This window comes from Marmota monax, unplaced genomic scaffold (genome assembly GCF_021218885.2).
Source record: "Marmota monax isolate L192 unplaced genomic scaffold, Marmota_monax_Labrador192_F-V1.1 WCK01_AAM20220418_F8-fsc00024, whole genome shotgun sequence".
Lineage (NCBI taxonomy): Eukaryota > Metazoa > Chordata > Mammalia > Rodentia > Sciuridae > Marmota > Marmota monax.
In genome coordinates this window covers 10,425,209-10,442,058 of record NW_026695224.1, presented here as the reverse complement: position 1 = coordinate 10,442,058, position 16,850 = coordinate 10,425,209, and the positions used below count along the sequence as shown (strand labels likewise).

Sequence of the window (16,850 nt, the reverse complement as noted above, 5' to 3'; positions counted from 1 at the left end):
GTCTTTACCCTATGAACATGTAGTTTCCCTGTGGGTTCCCAGCACCTCACAGGATAGGGGAAACAAACAATAGCAACAACCAATACAAACAATATACAGCATTAAAGTAAGTATCCAGTGCCTGTTATGATGTCTGTAACACTAATACCGCAGAAACAGGAATGGTGGGGTCAGCAATTGCCAAGAGCAAAAACAATAAACAACCATAAATTAAATCTGACATTAAAGTAAACAGTGGGTGTCAAATATGTCATCCACCTGCACTAATAATTGCACCATGATGAATGGTTGGGCAGGAGTTAGATAATGCAAACAGTTCTAAAAGATGGTAAAAATACAGTTCATTTAGAGAAAAGAAATTGTGATAGGAAGGTAGAAGAGAGACTAGGATGTTCAAAATATGAACAGAGAGAATACGGAAGAGATGGTTATAAAGAAGGAGGAGAAAAAATGAAAAAGTAAAGGAAGACAGAGAGAAAACTGAGAGAATTTGACTGTTAGCAGCAGAAGAAGGAAAGCGGGGGTGGGGTGGGGGAGGAGATCAAATAAGCAAAAACCAATCCAAACCAAAATAAATGAACCAAAAACCCTAAGCCTCAAAAGGAAAAACAATTGTTTTTAAAAATGCTAAAAATGAGAAAAAAGAAACAAAAATGTATACATTTATATGTTCACAAACCAATGAGCACAGTAAGAACACACACACACACACACACACACACACACACACGATGCAGAAAATGAAAGAATCGTCTCCACTGAGGTGATCAAAATAGTCAATGAGGATGGATGGTGACTGCCGGTGCCCAACTGTCCTTTCCATTTCTTCTTCAGCCATGGGGTGGGGGGTGGTGTGTAGGGAGGGCTGGGGGTTGATAACCCCTTCCTCTTTTGGTGTTGGAGTGGCCTGAAACTGAAGCTGGTTGAAATGGCTCTCAGCTTCCCTTCTCACCAGCATAAGGTAGGACGGAATGGGAAGTTCTGTTGATCAGAATGTTGTCGGCATAAACGAGATCAATGTACTCCCAGGGCCCAGGGGGGCTGCTACAGAGTTCCCTGAGTGCCATTGTGGTGGGGGCTTAGGTCTTAGGGGCTTTGTTGGATGGCAGCTCCTCTGGAGAGATCAGATCAACACTCCCTGGGGGCCTGACAGATACCTATCTCTTCTGGGAGTCTGACACTCAGGAGCTTCCCAGAAAATTCTGCTCCCAGGAGAGAGGAGTCAGTCTTCCACGCACTCTGCTGTTTGTGAACACGGCCTTCCTAGGCTTAGCCCCTGGGTCGGCCTGTCCACTTTCCTGGCTCTCTTCCGCGGGTCATTTGAGCCACTGGACCCAAAGGGAGAGTGAGTTGGACTCCCCTGTGACCTGAACCTCCCTGGGTGCAGTCTTCTCTGAGCCTGTTTCACTCATGTTCTACTAGGTACAGGGTAGGTGCTTGCAGGGACAGTGTCACAGTGTTGGCTGCAGCATGGCTGCCTCTGGGTGTCCCCCGCCTCAGCTCCCATTTTGCCAGTTGAGAAATACAGAGCACTTTCCAAATACCGGTTCTCTGGACAGCTAATATGGGTCTCAGAGACCAGGAACAGGTCCTTGTTCCTCAGTGGTGACGATTAAACACCCGAGAAATGCCGAGGCAAGCGTAGAAGCAAGTGTGATTGAGGAAGAGGACAGAAACAGACTTCTCCAAAGAGAAGGGGCCCCAGAGCTGGGTGTCCAAGGAGGGGACCCCAGAACCCCTCTTCTTAATTATTGCCTTGTCTTTCTTCTCTGCATGCTGTGACCAGGGGCAGGGATGCAGAGGTTGATTGTTAGTGCCCAGGGGCATGACCACAGAGGTTAACAACCCACTTCCTCTCTGACCACCAGTGATAACCAGTCCTCATCCTCTCTCCATCCGCATCACTCATTACCTACACTGAGGACCTGACCTTCTCCCCCTGCCTCAGCTTGCTGCAGATTGTGACATATCCTGTCCACTCAGGTCAGGCTGGGCTGCAGGCAGATTGCTTTTTGGCAAAGAAGGCATGTGGGGGTCAGCCCAGGGGGCTCATTTTATAGAATCATTCCCTCAACCTCATGTCCCACCATTCTCACCTCCCTGTCCCCTTACACAGCCAGTGGGTCAGCTCGGCTCAGGCTGCTTTCTGATGGACAGGGTTTTCCACATCAGATCTGTCTGGTTTCTCCCTGTTTCCTGCTCCCTCCCCTCTGTATGGACCAGCCTGTTGCTATTGTCAACCCAGCTTGGCACTGAGTATTCTTTCTTGTTCTTTGTTCAAGGCACCCACATTTCCGAGTCTCTGAGACACTCTGATGTCCAATACTGAACTGTAGTGAAGCCCTTCTCTCACCCACTTCTCTGAGAAGGGGTACTCTGGCTGCCTGGATCCTGAGTCTCAGCAACTGGAAGGCAGCCCTCCTCTGATCTGCCATCTTGAATCTCCCCTAGAGTATTTTCTTATAATTTTCAACCTCCTCGTGTCCTCACATTTTTAAAAAATAATTTTTTTTAGTTGTAGGTGGACACTATATCTTTATTTATTTATTTTTAAGTGGTGCTGAGGATCAAACCCAGTGCCTCAGACATGTGAGGCAGGCACTCTACCCCTGAGCTACAGCCCCAGCCCCATATTGTCACATTTAATGCAATTTATTTTCCTTTGTCTTTTTATTAGATTTGTCAACAGTTGCTTTCTCTTATATTTAAAGAACAAATTTTGAAAATTTATGATGCTTTTAATTGTACACGTTCATGGTATAGTGTGATGATTCAATATGTGTATGTAATGTGTGATGCCTAAATCAGGATGGTTAACATTTCCATCTCCTTAAACCTTTGTTTCTATTGACTAATTCTGCTAGAATTTTCCTTTTTCTATTTTTGTAACTTTGCCTGTTATTTATTTAGTTGTTTAAGTTTATGAACTTTATTGCTTAGGTCATTTCTAGTCTCCTTCTTCTTTTAAAAAGTAATAAAATACTTTGGCCTAATTTCCATAAATTTATATCAAGCATTTATATTATTAGGTAGATCATTTATATTATTAAGTAGATCATAATTATAAGTTGAAACTGAGTCTTTTTGAGAATTTTTATGTATTTATTTATTTAATTTTATTAGTTACACATGACAGTAATTAGTCACACATGACAGTAAAAAACTGAGTCATTTAATGGAAGGTTGTTTTTAATTTAATGGAGGTTGTTTATTTCTAAGATTTTTCTTTTTTTCCTTGCCATACGATAACATTTTTAAAATTTTGTGAACATTTTAAAAGTGTTTTTAAAAATAAAGATGGACTTTTATCTCACATTTATATCAAAATAAAGCCTACATGGGGTCAGAATTTACAAAGTAAAAAGCTAAACTCTGAAAGTAATCAAAAACCATGTTCAATTTATAACTATTCACGAAGCTATACATTTATATTTTTTCTATTGTTATATATATTTTATAACTAAAAATTAAAGGTACTTAAGTTCTCAACAAAACATAGGAAAAAGTATTTAAAAATAATTTCAACCGGGCGCAGTGGCGCTGACTCAGGAGGCAGAGGCAGGAGGGTTGTGAGTTCAAAGCCAGCCTCAGCAAGAGTGAGGGGCTAAGCAACTCAGTGAGACCCTGTCTCTAAATAAAATACAAAATAGGGCTGGGGATGGGGCTCAGTGGTCGAGGTCCCCTGAGTTCAATCCCCAGTACCCTTCCTCTCCCCAAATTTCAGGGGTAAAGGTGTAGCACAGTGATCAGGCACTTGCATAATGTGTAAGGCCTTGAGTTTGATCTTAGCACAGCAAAATAAATAGATAAATACATACATAAAATGAAATAATAAAAAACAACTCAAGAAGATTTTTGCCAAGCACTGGGCAAAACTCAGAAATCATAAAAGAAAAATTGGATGAAATCAATCAGACACAAATTAAAATTTTTGTAGTACCAAAAAAACTCACAAATAAAATTAAATGACAAGTGACAAACTGAAAAATATCTGCTAGTTATGTCACAAAGACACATTTTTTAATATATTAAGAGTTATTACAAATCAATAATAAAAAGACCAATGACCTGATAGTAAAGAGGATAAAGTTTACAGAAAGAAAATACCAATGGCTCTTAAATGTATAAAAAGATGTTCCATCTTATACACCATGAAGGAAATACATATTAGAACTAAAAAGATATGCCATTTCCTAGCTGTTAGATTTGTAAATTAGTAGATACCTTGATGCATTGCTAATGGACCTGTTAATCAGTATCTCATCTCCCAAAATTGCGAGTGCCATATAACCACAACTAACAATTCCACATCCAGGCATTTAACCTTCAGATATCCAGAATGTACAAAATGACATATGCCCAGAGGTGTATGGCCTTGCTCATAATAGCAAAAAATTGGGAGAAAAAGTTAAATATCCACCAAAGAGGACATGTTATACTTAAATTATTACATACCATACCAAGGAATCCTATATAAGCATTGAGGCAGAGCATATGGGATGATATAAACAGTGTCCAAGACAAACTGAACATAGAAAAAAGAACAAAGATCAGAACCAGGTGTAGGATATGCTGCACTTGTGTGAAGAAGAAATAAATGTACGTGTTTATGACTTTATACTTTGCATGAAAAACCTAAAAGAGGAAGTGTTCCCTTGGAGGAGAATCCTTAGAATGTGATCCTGTATGCCCGTGCTGTCGAATCAAAATGAGCACTTTCTCTCAGGCTCAGCTCTGGTCGGGTCTTATTTGTGCCTAAACCTCCTATCAGCACCCCACCGTCTCCTCCAGAATAAAGTCATGCCATGTTTCTGTGACCTCCACAAACTGGGACACATCGGGGCACCAGGAAAGGGTCAGGGTGAAGGAACAAATGTCCCCTCATCCCTGTTCCTTGGCTCTCTTGGCCCCCTTGGGTACCTACTGGCCTGCCTGAGAGATGCTGCTCACGCCTCAAGCCCTTCTCTTTCCCCATCCCAGCCTTGAACTTTTGCTGCCTCCTCAGGAGGGTCCTCCTGCAACCCACCTCCGCAGGCCAAGTTCAGTTCCCATCCCGGGTCTCATTCCTTAGCCTCCCCCTTTCTCCTCTGTTGGAGGTCTTGCCTCTCTGCATGGCCTTGCCTCTGGGTCTGGTCCCCGCTAACAGCAAATGCCTTGGCACCAGGGCCCTGGGCTCACGTCTGCTAATCACCAGCTGCATGACTTTGAAAGGCTCCTTGGCCTCTTGGTTCCTCAGTGTCCTCCTCTGTAAAACGGGGATATTCTGGGCCACAGAAGCAGAGTCCAAGTTGGGGGTTCTTACAGAAGCCCTCCCTGAGGGGGTCAGGGAAGCGGGCTGAGCGCTGGAGAAGCTCATCAAGCGTGGTCTAGGAGAAGCCTTGCTCCCACCTGACCTTGGGGAGATCTGGAATGTGGATGAGCTCATAGGTGGGTCCCCAAGAGGCCAGGGTTCTGGGCTGTCACACCACACCATCAGGTTAGCTTGGGGACATGCCCTGTGGGTGGGGAGGAGCCTCAACGACCCAGACACCTGAGGCCATCAGCCAAGGGCGACCCTTTGGTCACCAGTGTTAGCAGCTGGGGGAGGGGGTGGGTCCGAGGTGTTGGTGACGGGGACCTGGCAAGGTGGCTGTGAGACAGGGCATGCGAAGCCTTTGCGTGGCGTCTGGCACAGGAGAAGCCTCCACGCCGTGGCTATTCTTAGCATCGTTGTTGGTGTTTCCTCTGCCTCCCCAGCTGGGCAGCAGCCGAGGAAGGAAGGGAGGGAAGAAAGAGGACATGACTCAGGCTCGGGACAGGAGCCTGTGGCTTCTCTGGCTCTTTGTTTCCTCTGGCCGCCCCAGGCTTGGGCTTTGGGCCGGCCACGCTGTGCGGCAGGGGACAGATAGGACCTCTGTCTCCTCACCTGTATGGGGGTCCTTGCCTGCCTCCCTGCTCCCTGGGCTGTCCGCGAGGGACAGGTCAAGAAGCCGTGTCCCTGTGGAGATGGCAGAAGAGAAGAGGAGGAGGACGAGCCGTGGGAGGGAAGGGACAGAAGTAAAAAGGCTGCAGGCACCAGCCGTGGAAGAGAAAGGGTGTCGCCGCAGACAAGGAGCAGAGACCCGGCCAGAGCTGGCACAGGGCTCCTGTGGGCAGCACCGTCCCCCCCTTCAGGGAGGACCCTGCGAGAGGTGCCAGCCTCGGTTTCCTCCCTTACCCAGGAAGCTAGAAGAGCAGGCGAGGCGTCTCTGATACAGTCACCCATTTCCGTGGGGCCACATGATGTGGGGGGCTGGTGGCTGTTTTTTTTTTAAAAAACTCTATCCCTACTGTCCCTCACAGTGACAGGCCCTGCAGGACTTAAGATGCACGGTCGGTGACAGTGCTTTACAGGGGAGGCTCCTGTTGGACAAGGGACCCGCTCAGGTCACCAGCTAGCGTCTCAGAGCTGGGGGTAACAAACAGCCTGCTGGAGGTAATAAGGGGGTGTCCAGGGAGAACCCCTGCACCCTGGGCCCAAGCCCCGGCCTGTAGGTCCTTCCTCCAAATCCAAAAAGGCCTCTCTTTTCCTGACATTGGAAACCCAGAATTCTGGGTCCCAAACCATGTCCTAATGTCTAGGTCCACCTCCCTCCTCCGTCCCCTTCCTAGTCACCTTTCCCACCAAGGGCTCCCTGGGGTCCACATGTGCCCTCCTCCAGGACTGGGAGTGGGCAGCCCTATTACAGGCCCTAACCTGGCTGGCACAGCAGGCAGCCAGGGTGTCCTTGTCACTCCTGTGCAGTCCTGGCCTCTAGGGTCCAGCACCCACAGGAAGCAGCCGACGCTGGCGAGGCCTAAGGAGAGGGCTCCTGACCAGCTCGTTTTGGAGTCCCCGGAAACTCCTCCTGCAAACCCGTGGCTCCCAGGCTGTCTGCACTTTCCGCTAGGTCCCTGGACATTAGTAACTCCATTTTGGTTCTGGGACTCAGAACTGAAACTTATAAACTGCCAAGAAAAAGAAACTTGAGATATTCTGCTCCCAGAACCACCCCCCTCCCCTGCAAGGTCCCTACATAGAAAAATCTGTTGGTACCCAGCCACCAGCACCAAGGTCATTTCAAGCTTGCTCTTTTTCCCTGTTAAAAAAGATCTAAAACCTCTGCTCAAGTGACGCTGCCTGCTGCGCCTGGCAGACACCCTGTTAACACACCTTTGCTTGAGCTCAGAGATGCGTCTCTTGTGGATATTTGCACCAGCTACCCGAGCACTTTCCATTTATTTGCAGGATGGGGTGAAATTCCAACACCCCTCATTACAGACTGAGTGCAGCACAGTCTCTGGGGATGGAACAAGCCTGAGGTGAGAGATTCTGGGTGACGCCAGTTCTCCACTGTCCTTGTTCCTTTGCATTGGGGTCCCAATTCTCCAGCAAACCAGACCCTAGGATTCCTGCTCTCGAAGCAGCCCAAAGGCCCTGGGGTTGACAAGATCGCTGAGACTGTCCTATCTAGATGGAGACCAAGGGCGGTGCCCGCCTCTGCCTCTCCTTTGTTCCCTGGCACGTCAGTCCCCAGCTCGGTGGCTCTGCCAGCTCCTCTCTTGCAGCTAAGAGCTCAGCACCTCCACACAAAAGTGAAAATAAAAGCATGGTTTGGAAATCCCCTCGGCAGCGCCACACACAAGGGGGCTGGTATGAGGGTTCCGGAAGCATCTTGTGCTGGCTCGGGAGTTGAGGCAGGGGACAGGGAAAGCTCAAGGTGTAAATGACAGGAGTCCCAGGTCCCCAGGGTTAGGTTCACAGCCTGGAAATTGGCTTTCCTCTGTGAGAGAAATGCTGTCAGCGACTTCCGTCCACCCTCTGACTCCATGACTAAACTTCTTGGCAGAAAGTCACATGGAGGCCACACAGCTGGAACACAGGGCCCTGCACACTGAATGTCTGTGTTTCCCCCAAATTGATATGTTGAAATCCGAACTGCCAAGGTGATGATTCCCAGGGTGGGTGGTGGGGCTGGGGGAGGAGACAGGGTAGGGTCCTGGTGAATGGGATCCATGCCCTGATCAAAGTCCCCGAATGCTCTCTAGCCCTCTGTGAGGACACAGTGAGGAGTCGGCAGGCTGCAACCCGGAAGAGGGCCCTCACCAGAACCCCCCACCCCAGGCTGGCACCCTTGTCCTGGACTTTAGTCTGCAGTAGCCTCCTGGGCCTTGATGTTCTCATCTATAAGGCAGGAGTAATATGAGGTTGTTGTAGGGCTTAAATGAATTAATATGTGTAAAGTACTTGAAAGTGCTTGGTAGTCACGACAGAAGAATCGTTTTTATGACGTGAAGGCTTGGATAAAGTTCTAGAAGGAACAGCAAACGCTACCACTGGGAGAGGACAGAAGTGGGACTGGGAGCAGCAAAGAAAGGAGATTTCGGCCTTGCAGACAAGAGCCTAGCTTTTTAGCAAGAGGACTGGGTCACGCATGACCTGTGCAGTCCAAGATGGGTCCATTTTTTTGAAAGTAGAGTTAGAAGGGGAACTTTTTAGCTTACAGGATGGACCCTCCGAACACTCTCCCACCTGGCCACCAGCACCAGGCGCATGGTGCAGAAGAAAGGCTTCAGAGACGTGGGCGTGGAGCCTTGGGGCTGGGTCCCACTACCCCAACCGATTTGCTGGGTCATGGAGGGTTTGTGTGCAGGTATGTCAAGTGGTGCTTTCTCCCCCGGCATTCCCAGGGGTCTGTGGAGTCGGCAAGAGCCTCTGAGGTCAGGAGGCCTGGGTTCAGATTCTGATTTCAACACTTGACACTGTGCAACCTTGGGCAGGTTTCCTAACCTCCTGTGCCACAGTTTCCTCATCTGCTGATGGGGTGACGATTTTACATGCACCTCACAGTGAGGGCTGGAGACACGGATGTGTACACAGCACACGGCACAGTGAAGCCACCCCCAGCCTCGGCTCTCACCCACCAGCTCCTATGCACAGAGCTCCCAGAACAGGTGGCCCCAGGCTGCCGCATCCCACCGGCACCCCCTCACCGCCACCCAGGCCAGCCTGCCCCGGCTGAGGTGTCCTCCAAGGTGCAGGGAAGAAACAGCTCCATAAAGGGAAGAAGCAAAGTGCAGATTTAAGAGCCAGGCTGCCTCTTAATTGAAACTCCATGCAATGGCGTCTTACAAAACAAAATGACCATTTCAGCATAGTTTTATTATTTTTCTGCTTAAAGATATAGCCAAATATCTCTCCCATGGAGGTATAAAGCATGAAATTTTCCAGTGATCTCATCGTTTAGGAACGGGTGTGCAAAGTTTAAGACTCTTATCTATGCTTGAGGACTTTTTTCTTTTCTTCCTCCCTCTCTCTCTGTGCCTTCAATTTCAATCATGGGGTTGGGATTGTGGCTCAGTGGTGGAGCACTTGCCTAGCACGGGTGAGGCACTGGGTTCGATTCTCAGCACCACATGTAAAATAAAATAAATAAAGGTCTATCAACAACTTAAAAAAAATTTTTTTTTTAAATTTTAATCAGAACCTCATTTCCTTAAAGTTGTTCTGGAAACTATTTCACTTTTAACTTTATTTATTCTTTTCTTTTAAAATTTTTCTTTTGGGTTGTAGGTGAACACAACACCATTATTTGATTAAGTGATTTTTATGTGGTGCTGAGGGTCAAACCCAGTGCCTCACACGTTAGGCAAGCGCTTAACCACTGAGCCACAACATCAGCCCCTGACTTTACTTGTAAAAGTAACATTTTGCCATGAACTAAGGGTAAATCCCCAAAAGACGCCCACGGAAAACTAAAAAACAAAACATTGCTAGGGCGCTGGAGCCGGTGCTGTTGCCAATAGGTGTGAGAGGCTTCACAGACGCCTGCCACCCATCTGAGACTTTCTCCCTGACTAATTAGGAAGCATTAACAAGAACTGAAAAGAGAACAGCTTTCCACTCCAGTTCGGTCCAAAGCCCCATCCACGCACCTCCTGAGGCCACCTTGACTCCTACATTGTCCTGTACATTTCAGTGAGAACATCCAGATGCCCAGAAAGGTACCAAACATCTTCAAGAACCTGGGTGGGGCACATAAACTGCAAGCTATTCCTTACTTAGAACAAGACGCTACGATGAGATCTGAATGCCTCAAAGAACCAGCTCCCAAGGTCCCAGCGCCCTACAGTTTCACCTCCAGAGCAGAAGGGGCCCCTCTAAAGCTGATGATAGTTTGCTTGGGGTCCAGGCTCCATCCCTCCCTGCAGGAGGTGGGTGTTGGGATCCGGTCATTCCTGGCTGCTGAAGCTTTATACATTGACCCAGTCTTCAGGACTTGCCCCAGTGTTCTTAGTCGCTGTAAAAAGAAAGGTCCACACATCCGCTGAGAAGCGCACCTCGAGCCTGAGGAGACGGTCTGGAATGGGAACAGAGCTGTGGCTTCCAGGACATTCCCCAGGACATCTCTGCACATGGATGTCAGCAGGGGCAGCTCTTCTCTCCTTAGATGGCTCAGAGGTCAAGCTCTGGCCTCCCCCAGGGCCCCGGAACTCCTGGGGTGGGGTAATGACATGGCCTCCTCCAGCCGGGGTCCCTGCTCTGGCACTTTGTGAAATGAGGGCACACAGTTCACCCACGGGAAGCGCAGGTGAGCGTGGAGGCAGACTTCAGAGCCTGGCCTTCTCCTCTCCCTCCTCCTTCCTCCCTCCTCCACTTTCTTCTCTCCCTCTTCCTCCTTTTCCCATCCCCCCTGCCTGGTTCTCTCTGTCTTCAGGGTTCAGGGTCCCTGTGTCACCCACGGAGTCTTCTCTCACATGGCCCAAGTGTTCCTTACCAGAAGGCCCCAGCTGGCCTCTATCCCAAACGCGCACCACACCCTGCCCCTCACCTGCCCCGCAGTCAGCACGACCTGACGTGCACCCCTGTCGCACATCTGTGTGTACTTGTTTATCCTGCTCCCATCGGCCCTTGGCTCCACCAAATGGCACCTGCTGTGCTCCCAGCCCAGCCCGCCATGTTGTGGGAACTTGGAGGACAATGGGGTGGATTCCGGGCGCAGGGTGGAGCCAGAGCTGGTGTCGGGCTGTCGGGCTGTCGGTTCCCACCTCACCTGGAGCAGCAGGCACCCTCAGGCTGGAGACGCTCCTCCGTCATCCTACACCCAAGAAGTTTTCTGGAGTCCTCTCCTGGGTGGCTTGACGGCTCCCCTCCTTCCTTCTCCCCCTTCCTTTTGTGAGCACATAAGACCCCCAGCCCCAGGCACAGACTCCATGCAAAACGGCCTCCCCCCCATGTTCTGGTCCCTGCCGACCACCTTGCACCCAGGCCCTCCCCACCCCAAACACTCTCAGTGTTTTCCCTTCCTCCTTGCTCCCCTCCCTTTCCTGCTAAGCACAATTGGAAGAATTAAAACATCATATATCTTATTGGTTTTTTTACATAAAACAAAATATTCCACATGCAGAGGAAGAAAATGAGACCAAATCTAAGTGTCTAACAATGAGGGATACATTAAGCCATTCTGTGGACAGCCATGCCACCTATTATTATTATTATTATTTTAGTTGTCAATGGACCTTTATTTTATTTATTTATATGCAGTGCTGAGAATCGAACTCAGTGCCTCACACATGTTAGGCAAGTGCTCTACCACTGGGCGACAATCCCAGCCCCCATGCCACCTTTTAAAACCATAGGATAATGCCACTGTAGACTAAGAGCTAATTTCTTTCATATACAAAGAACTTGCAGAGCTCAACAACCCAATAGAAAAGTGGACAAGGACAAGAACCGACAATTTATGGAAAAGGGAAGACAGATGGCCCTTACACGTTTAAAAGATGACCTGCGGCCAGGCCTGGGCGCAGCGCAGACACCTGCTACAGAAGCCCACTCCAGGGAGCGCTGCAGCTCTGAACCCCGAGCACGCACAGTCCGCCCACCTCAAGCTCCTGGGAAGCTGTGATTGCAGAGGAGCAGCAAGGACACAGAAGTGGGGCCGACCTGATGAAAGGTTTGACTTAGGAGTTCACCAATAACGTTAGTACTTTCCCAAACCCTAATTAGCGTAACTTGTGACCGATAGCACTGGTACTTTTCCAAACTCTAATTAGCATAAATGTGGAACAATAGTTCTGACCCAAGCGCTTTACAAAACCCAAGATTAGCACACTCAGAAGGTGACTCTTCTTGGTTTCCCCTCTCGTTGGGCCAGAGCTCTTTTTTATTCACACTTGAACAAATCCCACTCTTACACTGAGTCATCCCCACCTGTGAACTTCATTCTTCGAACTCACAAAGCACTGACCCAGAAAAAAGTTGTCGGCAGTGAGCTGCTGGGGTTTGGGGCAACAGTGGGGAGCAGAACCTCCCGTTACGAGTGCATCACATTTCATGGCTGCAGAGGCCTGCAGCTTATGCAGACCCCACCCACCAGCAAGAGTGCAGAAACCCCAGTTTCGAGAAGAGATGTGAGAAAAATCACCATGATTCATCTACTAGATTTGCAAATATGGAAGAGTTTGATAACATCCATACTAGGAAGGTGTGGCTGCAGGTGCCCTCACACGGAGCTGGTGGGAGGGAAAATTAGCACTATACTCAAGGAGGGTAATTGGTCAGTCACCCAAGTTCAAACTGCACATGCCCTCAAAGTCCCAAACCTGCTCCTGGATTTTCTTCAAGATTGACTCCCACATATGGAAAAATGAAGTTTGACCAACGATATTGATCACAACACTGTTTGGAATAGCAACAGACAGGAAAAAACCTAAAAGTTCAAAACAGATCAATGACATATCAGCCATCTGGGGAAATACTATGTAGTTGTTAGAAAAAGAGAGCGCTGGAAGTGTGGCTCAGTGGTGAGCACCTGCCTAGCATATGCCAGGTCTTGGGATCTATTTTGAGCACTGAAGAAAAGATGCAGGATTTTGTTTGCCATAGAAAGATTTCCAAATCAAATTAAGGGGGAAAAAAAGTGGACACTCCATACTGCCATTTATGAGAATTGGGGAAATCTATGGGTATGCGTATGTGTTATGTATATATGTGTATATGTATGCACGTGTTTCTCTGTGTGTGTGTGTGTGTGTGTGTTTGTAAGGTCCACTCAGAGCATCTTTGGAAGAAGACTTAAGAACCGGATACCACTCTCTGCCTTCAGAGAGGGTAACTGAGTGGCTGGGAGACAGGGGAGGGAAGGAAGCATATTTTTAATTATATCCTTCTGTACATTTTTCATTTTTACTATACAAATATTAGCTATTGATTTTTTTTAAGTTAAGCGACATCATAGATTTAATATTCCTTAAACATGCGATCCCATATTATTTATTTATTTTGGTATTGGGGTTTAAACCCAGGGGTGCTTAACCACAGAGCCATGTCCCCAGCCCTTTTTTAATATTTTATTTAGAGACAGGGTCTCACTGAACTGCTTAGGGCCCCACTAAATTGCTGAGTGGACTTGTGCTTTCCCTGGCTGCACGTCTCCCTTCCCTAGGAAAGTGGCTGGTTTCACGCCACTGTGAACCAGGATGAGAGGCTGGTGACAGCAGAAGAGGAGCCTGGGGTCAGACGTGGCCAGGAGAACTGGTTAACTCCATCCCCAGCCTCCAGAAACACAGAAAGCCTGGGAACACTGAGGGCTTCCTTGAAGAGCTGAATGAGGGTCATGCCAACTATTCCCAGCTCTCAAGGACCCAGGAGACCCCAGACAGCACGTGGGGTACACAACCTTGCTTATTTTGCGGGTAACACGTCCTGTGAATAGCCAATGTTGCCTTCTTCACCACTTCTGCCAGGTTTGGGTGCATCTAATGATTTGCCATGTGGTCTAAAGAGTCTCCCTTCTCTAGCCAGCTGCGTTAGCAGACACGATCATCAGTTTTCCCGAACTATTCTCTTTCAAATCATCCTGTAGACTCCAGTCACTTCGATAGGCTTTAGTTCCCCAACCAACACTCAACAAACAAACAAACAAACAAATAAAAAGATCCGACAAAGAAAGACAGCAGCTTACACTCTCAGACCACCTGCAGAGTTTTCTGTTCTTGCTTTTTTCAGTACTGGGGATAGAACCCTGGGCTTCAGGTTTACCAGGCAATCACTCCTCCCATGAGCTACACCCCCAGACGCCAAAAGATTTCCAGTGTCTGTCCAACTGCATGTGGTAGGTAGAGAGGAGCTGCGAGGTGATGCTTTAGAGGTGGTGACAAGGTGCCACCAAGAGGGTGGATCCAAACTACAGAAGCCGAGCTGGGTGCAGGGTTGCACACCTGTAATCCAGGGATTCGGGAGGCTGAGGCTGGAGGATCGCCAAGCTCAAGGCCAGCCTTGACAGTTTAGCAGGACCCTCAGCAATTTAGTGAGACCCCCCCCCCATCTCCAATTTAAAAAAAGAAAACAAAATGAGGACATAGCTCAGTGGCAGAACATCACTGTTCAATCCCCAGTGCCAAAGAGAAAAAAGAAAAAGGAACAGAAGTAATTTGTTCTCTCACAGTTCTGGAAGCTAGGAGTCTGAAATATGGGTGTGGACAGGGTCAGGCTCCTTCTGAAGGTTCTAGAGAAGGATCCTTCCATGCCTCTTCCAACTTCTGGTGGCTGCCAGAAATTCTTGGCAATCTCTTTCTCCCCACATGGCTATCTTGCCACCACCTGTGGGGCTTAACACTCTGATCTTCTCTCTTACCAGGATGCTAGTCATATTGGCTTAAGGCCAACTTACTCTAGTATAGCCTCATTTCAACTGGTTATATCTACAATAACCACATTTCCAAATAAGGCCACATCCTGAGGTCCTGGGGGCCGGGACTTCAACACACCTCTCTTAGCAGACACAACTCAAGCCACAACAGATGAGAGAAGACACACTAGGAAGCTTTTCTAGACTCTCCTCAGGGCTTGACCTGGCTCTGCAGACATGGACACCTCGGGAGTCCAGGAAGGAGATTCACCATAATGTGAAACTCCCTACCCCTCTGCTGGTCTGCCCTCAAGAAGGACTCCAGAGCCTTTTACAGTACTTTAAAATTGACCAAGAACTGGGCGTACCTTCCTCATTCAATCCATGGAGCTAACTTTGAAGGATCTGTTAGGCCCATTTCACAGATGAGAAACCAAGCTTCCAAGAGATAAAATGCAAGGTTCTGAGATCCTTAGTCAGCCTGCCAGGCCAGGTGCCTGCCACCTGGTGCTGTTTCTGTAGGGAGGGCGGGTAGATATAACGAATGGCCCATCCGGGCTACAGAACAGTAGTCTGGTGGACAGCATGCTGTAGGGGCATTCATGCTCTCTTCCATGCCATCAGCCGGCCTTCCCCTGTGCTCTCTGCCACGAAACCAAGCCTAATTAGTTGGTTAGTTAGTTAGTGGTGTGGGGTCAAACTCAGGGCCACTGGACGACACAGTCCAGCCGAAACCTAGTGCATTTCCGGGCTTATTTCTCCCCTAAAGAGAAGGAAATCCATTCAGAGGGAGATGAAGTTCCCGGTACTGATTGGGGTCCACTCCATCTTCTCCCCAGTTTTTTTTAGAGGCTAGGAACTTCCAGGTTTCAAACTGCTTTTTACACCTCCAGAACGCCCAATCTTTAAAAAAGAAAATGTAAAAATCCCAACTTATGAAACCCATGCAAACAGCACGGAAAGGGGGTGGGGCCTTTTTACCTTGGTAAATGGCCACCCCAGTGAACTCCAGGCCCTGGCTTTCTGAGTGAGAAAGTAGTTGAAGACCACATGGAAAAGCAAGTAACAAAAAAGACAGCCATGCAGTCCCTATCACTTCTGAGTTAAAATGGTCATTAGAAATAGTGGAGACCTGACCCTAAGGAATTGTTAAGACCCCGGTGTGTACACTGATGGCATTGCGTCCATGTTTAAAGACTCCTTCTCTTTTAGTACATGCTCAATTATTTCCGTTGAAATGCTATGATGTCTGCCATTTGTTTCCAAATGAGGGGTGATAGATATGAAAGCCCCCATCTAGGGTTGGTGACCCTTGACCATGAGCAGTGGATCCAGGGGGGCTTCCATACATTAAAACCAGCAAATCCATATGGCCCCACCTAGTCCTCTTCCTCCTACTCTTATTTACGTTTGTGATTTTCCTCAATGAAAAGTTGTTTCGCTTTTTAGGCTCCGAAGTATGAATCGTGCATCAGGAACAATGTGACCTCTAACTTTTCATTCAGCAATGAAAAGTTTGAAAGAAAAAAATAGCAACAGAGGGAGGCAACAGGTGTAGCCCCGGGAGGGGGTCTGCACAGCCACAGACCATGTCCCCTACAAGTGGCGACCCCGACCTGCCATCCCCCAAGCTGCCCAGCGCAGAGCCACCGACACCCCATCTGTCCATCTGCCACCGGACACCACTTGGCCATCGGCATGGTCACATCCCCATCCCCAGATCTCTGGCATCCGCTCTTGCCCTCTCCTCCCTGCAGAACCGTAACCCCGAATCGCCAGGCGCCCCGCGCACGGGCCCGGGTCCCGCGGCCCCTGCACTCACCGCTGCGCTGCCGGCTCGTCCACGCTCCGTGCGAAACTGAAAGCAGACGCCGGGCGCAGCGGGCCAGTGCTTGGAACCGCGGCCGCTGCCGAGAAATCACGTGGGTTCGAGGTGCCATCCCGGACCCGGGCGCTGGGGGCAGGAGCCCGCACGCGCCCCGCTCGCTGCACCGCCCCGGGCGCCTGCCGCGCTCGGAACCCGGCCCAGGGGCTCGATCCCAGGTCACCGCCAGCAGAAGGAGGGTCCTCTCCTCCGAGGATGCGACTCTGGGGTGGAGGGTGAAGCCGGCGATCGCGGGAGTCGGCGACGCTGCAGGACCCGGGAGGAGTCCCCGCCAGGGCTTTCTTGCAGACGGGATCAAAGCAAAGGGAGGAGGTGCCGCTGGGCGGGAAGAGGGC

The 16,850-nt window shown here is 48.9% G+C and overlaps 1 protein-coding gene across 5 annotated transcripts in view; it reads right to left on the bottom strand.

Moving 5' to 3' along the window:
* Nlrc5 (NLR family CARD domain containing 5) overlaps positions 1-16,544 on the bottom strand; it is an 84,871-nt gene extending 68,327 nt beyond the window's left edge. For 2 of the 5 annotated variants that reach the window (XR_009225908.1, XM_058575935.1), the window contains exon 1: positions 16,453-16,519. The gene's annotated coding sequence lies outside the window, so the exon portion shown is untranslated. Of the gene's footprint in view, positions 1-16,452 lie in introns of all 5 variants that reach the window. The other 3 variants (XM_046434982.2, XM_046434984.2, XM_058575936.1) reach the window with 2 other exon arrangements.
* Between the last annotated feature and the right edge of the window lie 306 nt (positions 16,545-16,850).